The sequence below is a fragment of the Cebus imitator genome, unplaced genomic scaffold, assembly GCF_001604975.1.
Source record: "Cebus imitator isolate Cc_AM_T3 unplaced genomic scaffold, Cebus_imitator-1.0 Scaffold734, whole genome shotgun sequence".
Lineage (NCBI taxonomy): Eukaryota > Metazoa > Chordata > Mammalia > Primates > Cebidae > Cebus > Cebus imitator.
Window position 1 is genome coordinate 322,594 of NW_016108049.1, and position 6,947 is coordinate 329,540.

Consider the following 6,947-nt stretch of genomic DNA (forward strand, 5'->3'; position numbering starts at 1 on the left):
CTCAAAAAAAAAAAAAAAAAAAAAGAAACTGTGAGCATCTGCATATTTGGTTTATTGTCTAAGGCAGGTTGTTAAAATGTTGTAGAGAAGAGGCAATCACCATGCCCTGCATATTTGTACACACGCACATGAACATATTTTGTCAACAAGTTTTAACACTCAGTTTTTCCAGGCTCCACGCTCACCCTGCCCACCTCTGCCAGAGAAGTCTTTAAGCCTGTATTTTATCATTTTGGTCCTCATTAAAATTTTCCTTTCCTCCTAAAGTAGATCTAAGTCCCTTCGCCTGTCTTTGAAGCATCTCTAATGTCTCCTTACTCCAGCCTCATTTTCCATTGCCCTCCAGCCCCATGCTCTGTCTGCAATGTGCTGTTCCTGGTCTCACTTCTCTCTTGGCCCTAGCCCCGGTCTTTTCCCCAACCTATCTGGGTGCTGCCTGTGTTCAACGTGCCCAGCCCTTATCTACCATGTTCCCTTTAGATTTCTATGACCTCCAGAAGCCCACATGGATACTGCAGTGGTGTGATTTTTCCCCTCTGTGTTTCATGTAGATGGTCAGCTCCCTGGAGATTTCACACTGTCGATATGTCAACAGCACTTCACAGCGTAGGGGCACACAGGAGGCAGCATTTGTCCAGTGTTCAGGGTATGGGCTCTGGAGTCACCCTGTTGAATCAGAATCCAAGTGTACTGGGTGGCAGAGTATTCCCCAAAATTTCACATCCACTTGGAATCTTAGCATGTGACCTTGTTTGGAACTAGGCCTTTTGCAGATACAGTTAATTAAGATGAAGTCATACTGAATTTGAGTGGCTCCAAATTCAATGTGACTGGTGTCTTTATAAGAAGAGGAAGAAACAGAGACAGACAGAGACACACAAAGTGTAGCAGAAGCTGGAGTGATGCTGTCACCAGCCTAGAGGCAGCATGCCCTGCTGACACCTTGATCTTGGACTTCTAGCCTCCAGAACTGTGAGACAATAAATGTCTATTGTCTTAAGCTTCAGGAAACTCATCTACCACATTTCCATGTCAGCAGGGGGAGACATGGACCCTCCCTTGATCTCATCACCTCATTTGTTAAATCAGGACAGCAGGATCAGGCACTGTGGCTCACGCCCGTAATCCCAGCACTTTGGGAGGCCAAGGTGGGGAGATCACTTTAAGTCAGGAGTTTGAGACCAGCCTGGACAACGTAATGAAACCCTGTCTCTAGTAAAAATACAAAAATTAGCCAGGTATGGTGGTGGGTGCCTAAAATCCCAGCTACGGGGGAGGTGGAGGCAGGAGAATTGCTGAACCCAGGAGGCAGAGGTTGCAGTGAGCCAAGATCATGCCACTGCACTACAGCTGGGTGACAGAGTGAAACTCCATCTCAAAAAAAAAAAAAAAAGACAAAAACAAAAAAACGAGGACAATTATGTTGGAGGGACTAATATGGAAAGATGCATTCACCACCATATTGCATGTCACCATCTGTTAGGACATAGAAGTATAATTGGTGCCCTTGCCATGCTTGACAGGCTCTCCGTTTGCTGCTCCATGATTGGTGTTTGGTAGGGAGCTTTCTCATGCCGTACTGTGTAGCCTTCTTGACCTGTTAGTTCCTTTATCACCACCCATTCCTTCTCTCATCCTAATCTTTCAAGGGAAAGAGATACCCAAGAAAAACACATTTCCTGAATATTCTTTTTGGGCTTAAGATGATAAGCCTCTTCTAACCAAACTGGACCCAAGAATAGGCCAGCAAGTACAGTGTCCTGAGTTCTCTTCCTAATGGAAATCCCACGGCATTCGGTGGGAGGTCAAGAATCCCTGAGGTGGATCTTCATTAGAGGGATTCTGAATGGGTGATATGGTTTGGCTCTGTGTCCCCCTACAAATCTCTTCTTGAAGTCTAATCTCCATAATCCCTATATGTCAAAGGAGAGACCGGGGGGAGGTAACTGAATCATGTCGGTGCTTTCCCCTATGCTGTTCACAAGATCTGATGGTTTTATAGGAGGCTCTTCCCAATTTGCTTGGCACTTCTCCTTTCTGCTGCCTTGTGAAGACGGTGCTTTACTTCCTCTTCAACTTTTGCCATGATTGTAAGTTTCCTGAAGCCTCCCCAACCATGCTGAGCTGTGAGTCAATTAGGCCTCTTTCCTTTATAAATTACTCAGTCTTGGGCAGTTCTGTGTAGCAGTGTTGAAAATGATCTAATACAGTGAGTCTGACTTTTCAGGGGCCGTGGGATAAATGTTAAAGAAGCACCCTTCATTCTCTCTCTTTCTACTGCATAATACAATGCTTGTCTCAGGGGCTTTAAGGGACACAGTCCTGTTCACTCCTAAGTACTGGAGAGTCTCAGTATTTTGGAAAGTTTTTTTTTTTTTTTTTATTGGAATTGTAATGTATGCTCATAGGAGAATCCTCAAAAAATAGTTTAAACTGTGGAAAAGCAGAAAAAAAAAACTCACCATCCAGAAGTAACAATTGTTATCATTTGATATATTTATTTCTGTATTTTCCCGTGTAAAAGTGTTTACAGGGCTGATATTTTACTACTCATACTGCATTATTTATGTTTTTTCCCACTTAACATTAGGGCATAACCTCTGTTGTTTGGACTTATTGTCCCTAATAGATGCATAAGATTCTGTTGTAAGAATGCACCAACATTCATTTGGTTGTTTCTGACCACATTTTTGGGCAGTTAGGTTGTACCTTGGATTTTAGTTTTGAGTATGAGTAAAGGTGAGAAGCTAAAACCAAAGAGCCTTGTATAGTAAAGGAAGAAGGACTGGAGGGAGACTCTCACGAGGGCATTCCCTGAGGCCCCTCAGATCTGTGTTAACCCAATCTGGGTTTGGCCTTCCAAGAAATCCCAGTAAACCGCTCTGTAACTCTTTTGCATTCTGCATTCATAGAGAAGCAAACAACAACAACAAATCAGTGTGTAGCAGAAATTCTGAGACAGCAGTAGCAGCTGCATTTCTGATAAGTCCTCTAACAAGCACCTGCATATTCATGCTAAAGCTTTTGACTGTTCTTGCTCAATGAGAGGGATTTAGTGAGGAATCATAGTAATGGAGAAGTTTGCTGATAATTCTTTACTTTAAAAATAAATAATATCTAAGCACGATTGTCTTAGGGTCAAAGAATGTATATATATTATATATAATATAATTTATATATAAGTTAGAAATATTATAATAATTTTTAATAAAAATATATATATTTATATTATATATTTATATATATAATAATATTCAGTGGAGTTGCCTTAGCAAATAAATGGAGCCTCATTTTTCAGAGCATTTAACACAGTGGTTCCCAGGTTTTTTGGCATCAGAGACCAGTTTCATGGAAGACCATTTTTCCATGGACTAGGGTGGGGGGATGGTTCATGGAGGGACACACAGAAGTACCATCTAGTTGAGAAGTTCTCTGAGAAGTCATGTCCAAGTGCAGAGGGAAGGTATGTTAGTCCATTTCCAAATTGCTATAAGGAAATACCCAAGACTGGGTAACTTATAAAGAAAAGTGGTTTAGTTAACTCACAGTTCCACATGGCTAGGTAGGCCTCAGGAAACTTACAATCATGGTGGAAGGCACCTCTTTACAGGGCAGTAGGAGACAGAATGAGAGCCAGCAGGTGAAATGCCAGACACTTATAAAATCATCAGATCTCATGAGAACTCACTCATTATTATGAGAACAGCATGAGGGAAACCACCCCCATGATTCAATTACCTCCCACTAGGTCGTTCCCACAGCATGTGGGGATTGTGGGGATTATAATTCAAGATAAGATTTGGGTAGGGACACAGCCAAACCATATCAGAAGAGAAGGAAGATAGCTAGCAGGCAAGGAATTGGGGATGTGCCTGGGGAGCTTTCCAGAAGAGCAATGCATATTTATGAACAAGTAAAAGTTAATCACATTCAAAAAAGGGCTGCTCTGCAGAAGGTTCCCCGGTAAAGCTTCTGGCACACACAAAGGCATGACATAGGTCTTAGTCGTTGCCTGCCACTCAAAATCACCTGGGGAACTTGTTAATGTATCAGTTTCTAGGCTTCCTTGAATTAAACTAATCTGAATTAAAACAAATCTGTAATAAGTTTTTGCTTGTTTGTTGATTATTTAAGGAGGGGTGAAAGGGTCAGACAAAAATATAACCAGCCTATCATGACTTATTTTCCTCCGAAAAAGATGCTGATATTGAAGAGGCAATGGTAGGAGAGTACCTCTACTTGAGAACAGAAATAGAAAAGTTCATGTTTCAAAAGTATTCTTATAAAGGTTTTGTGTGTGCATGGATTTGGGTTCCTGTTTTGTTTAATTGCATTGCTCATGTGTTCCGTTCGTTCATTAATTTAACAATTATTTACTAATCCATGTGCCAGGTGTTTGTGGAATAGTGCTGCTTACCAAACTGTCCTTAGCTTTTGTGAAGCTAGATATTCTTTAAAACAAAAAAGTAAGTAAATGATAACTAATTTCTCTCAGGCAAGTATTTCACTTTGCTTTTGAGATTATTTTTATGCTAATAATAGTTACACATTTTTATCCAAATTGCCTAACAACTGAGCAGAAGATTAATTTGAAAAAACTCAATATTGTTTGATGAAAACAAATGAGATCATCGGAGTCAAACAGATGGTTTTGGCAGCTTTTCCATATTTACTTGGACTGAACATCACCCTTTAATGTGGGGTTCTTTTCTGAACAATAATGTATTTGTTATCTGAATATATGTTTGTTATTAGTATGTCATAAATGAATAAGGTGTGTTTCAGACATTTGTAGGTCAAATTCCATTTTCTTTCCTCATATAGAGCATGAAATATTAATTGTCCACAAGAGTTTGATGAAGGATTGAAAAAACCCAGTCTTTTCATTTGTCAAGTGGGTTTATTTTCCATAGCCTTTTCTCGTCTTTGATTTTTCTGTTTTGTCTTGTTTTTTCTATGGGGTATGATCCCATGTGTTGCATTTGTTAAAAGTTTAACTTTTATGTTTGATTTAAAAATACTATGATGTCTCATGAAATGAAAAGAAAAAGGCAAAATATAAATATTTGCACATCGATTTCCAAAATGAGGCCAACTGCCTTAGGTTCTGTTAAATAAGAATTAAAGAGCAAAACATGCATTGGGAAATTTAAAATAATTGAACTCATTTCTATAGACCAATTACTGACCAATGTAAAGGAGGACTATGAATAATGGTAATAGATTAAGCATTATTAATTATAGGTTGCCTTTTGTACAGTAAAAGGTCATGAATAAGGGACCTTCTCAGTGCTGCTTTGAGACTGACCTGGAAGATGATCATGCCTTTCAGAATATTGCTACGTGGTTGTTTTGGAGGGAGGCAGCCACTTACCATATGTAGAAACAAACATTTCAAAAACTCTTATACGAAAATAATCACACTTTCTGTGGTGACAGAGTGAATTGTTGATTGTTGAAATGTTTTAAGATGGAAAGACTGAGTTAGCCATGTGCCATTCTGGTTGCTTACTTTTAACCAGACTTCTTTTGGCAACTGTAAACATGCATCGTCTGCTGCTGCCGAAACAAAAGAGTGGTTCTTTCCTCAACCTCTGCTTTCCTTTCTTTCAGACATGGCCAAATTCTCTGGTAGTTATTATATCTGATCAACCTGGATGCTGTTTGCTCCAGGTTTTGTTCCCCAAATAAGAACTGAGTTGCCTTCCCCTGAAAGGTCTGTCAGTCATGCAAACTATATTGTGAAAGAGTTTTAGAGAATACTTTGGAAGAAAAGACAATCCACCAATCTTAGGCTTTCATAGATAGAGTTGTATTCAGCCCTGAGGTGGTGGTGATTACTCTCCTGATTTAGCAGATGGGAAATCTTACATGATGAGAGAGATTGCACAATTGCTGAGAGGCAGAGGGGGTCTTCTGATTCCCACTGTCCCATTCTTCTTTCTTGGCATGTAATATGGTTCGGCTCTGTGTCCCCACTCCAATTTCATGTTGAATTATGATCTTTGGTGTTGGAGGAGGTGCCTGGTAGGAGGTAGATGGATCATGGTGGGTGGATCTCCCCCTTACTGTTCTCATGATAGTGAGTGAGTTCTCAGGAGATCTGGTTGTTTAAATGTGTGTGGCACTTCCCCCTTTGCTCTCTCTCCTGATGGCCATGTGAAAATGGTGCTTACTCCCACTTTGCCTTCTGCCATGATTGGAAGTTTCCTAAGGCCTTCCCAGCCACGCTTTCTGTACAGCCTGTGGCACTGTAAGCCAATTAAAACTTTTCATAAACTACCCAGTCTTAGGTATTTCTTTATAGCAATGTGAGAATGAACTAATACAGTATCATACTGCCTGTGAGATAAGCAGAAGGAGGAGAGATGAGTTGTGATGGCTCTAGAGATAAGAGAGAGAAAGAGAGAGAGAGAGAGAGAGAGCGTGATGAACTCAGCAGTTCTTCACCCAGCCACAGCCCCCGTCTCCCTCCAGAACTGATTATAGTCTGGGTGGACGAACAATTTCAAAGGAAATGTGTGGGCAGAGAAGCTTTTGGAGGTGACTGACAATATAGCTTAGGAACCAGTGGCTTTTCTTACTAATTGTCTTTTTTCTGGGAACCCTCAACTTAATTTTTTTTTCTCTCTAGTACTCATGACTGCTTGCTTATTACTGCAGCAGTGTTCACTGAGATGAGCTTTGCTCTTGTGTATGTGTGTGCCTTGCTGCATACAACATTTTAAACAGATCATGCAATTACACACTTAAAAGCATCCAAAAGTATCTATAGTAAAATGTTCCCTCCCACCCTTGTCCCCAGCTACTTTGTGTCCTGTCCTGAAGACAACCTTTGTACCAGGTGCTTGGGGATCCTTCCAGAGCCAGCCGCTACATACTCTCCCTCTCCCTCTCTCTCTCTCTCTCTCTCTCACTCTGTGTGTGTGTGTGTGTGTGTGTGTGTG

The 6,947-nt window shown here is 40.6% G+C and overlaps 1 protein-coding gene across 1 annotated transcript in view; it reads left to right on the forward strand.

Annotated features, from left to right (window-relative positions):
* The window catches only part of BMPER (BMP binding endothelial regulator), a 235,546-nt gene that overhangs the window by 32,805 nt on the left and 195,794 nt on the right, over positions 1-6,947 (forward strand). The gene's annotated exons all lie outside the window — the stretch shown is intronic.